The sequence below is a fragment of the Oncorhynchus nerka genome, unplaced genomic scaffold (assembly GCF_034236695.1).
Source record: "Oncorhynchus nerka isolate Pitt River unplaced genomic scaffold, Oner_Uvic_2.0 unplaced_scaffold_11825, whole genome shotgun sequence".
Classification (NCBI taxonomy): domain Eukaryota; kingdom Metazoa; phylum Chordata; class Actinopteri; order Salmoniformes; family Salmonidae; genus Oncorhynchus; species Oncorhynchus nerka.
The window spans coordinates 1-973 of NW_027029530.1; the positions used below are offsets into that span (position 1 = coordinate 1).

The 973-nt window shown below is 52.6% G+C and overlaps 1 pseudogene; it reads right to left on the bottom strand.

Annotated features, from left to right (window-relative positions):
* Positions 1-5: 5 nt before the first annotated feature.
* On the bottom strand, positions 6-269 carry LOC135565878 (histone H2A-like; annotated as a pseudogene).
* Between the last annotated feature and the right edge of the window lie 704 nt (positions 270-973).

Genomic DNA, 973 nt, shown 5'->3' on the forward strand with positions numbered 1-973 from the left:
GTTACGGACTGCCAGCTGCAGGTGACGGGGGATGATACGAGTCTTCTTGTTGTCACGGGCAGCGTTTCCAGCCAACTCCAGGATCTCAGCAGTCAGGTACTCGAGCACTGCGGCCAGGTAGACTGGTGCGCCAGCGCCCACACGCTCGGCGTAGTTGCCTTTGCGCAGCAGCCTGTACACGGCCCACGGGGAACTGGAGCCCGGCACGGGATGGGCGATGTCTTTGCCTTCGCCCTGGCCTTGCCTCCGGTTTTGCCTCTTCCGCTCATATTGGTAGCTTCAGTATGTGACAGAAAGTCTGAATGAACCGCTGGCCACCTCGAGAGCCTTACTTATACCTCGCCACAAGAGGCATCGATTGGCCACCGGACCGGTGTGGCCTTATCCAATTGGAGTGAGAGACAGACAGACAGTCAGCCCTAAGCCCGCCCCCACGCATGCAGGCAGGCAGCAGAGTGACAAGGGCTAGGCTACTCTGTTTCCCTCCGACTTTTGTTACTTTTTCTCCTTGGCGGGAGCGCCAAAGTGACAACTCAAATCACTGAAACATGTTTGAGATTGGCTCATAATACAAATGACTGCTGTCCAACCCACTATAGTATGTATTCTTCTTATTATTAGCAGAATCAATGTGACATGCGAATTCTAACACATATCACAACAATGTTGACTGGTGAGGGTGCTGCACTCTTGAGTGACAAATGTAAAGCCATTTAGCCACTCTTCTTGCACCACGGGTAGGTAGGTAGGTAGGTAGGACGTACATGGAATGACATGCGCTTTTATGGAAAGAGGTGGGTGGCTCTTAAAAGAGCCTTTTGTGGTAACAACATGTGTCGAGTACAAAGAACACTGTTTGTAATAGGTTTACTTCTTCTTGGGGGCTGCCTTCTTGGCCTTGGCTGCCTTGGGCTTGGCGGCTTTGGGCTTCGCTGCCTTGGTAGCCTTCTTGGGGCTCTTGGCCGCTTTCTTG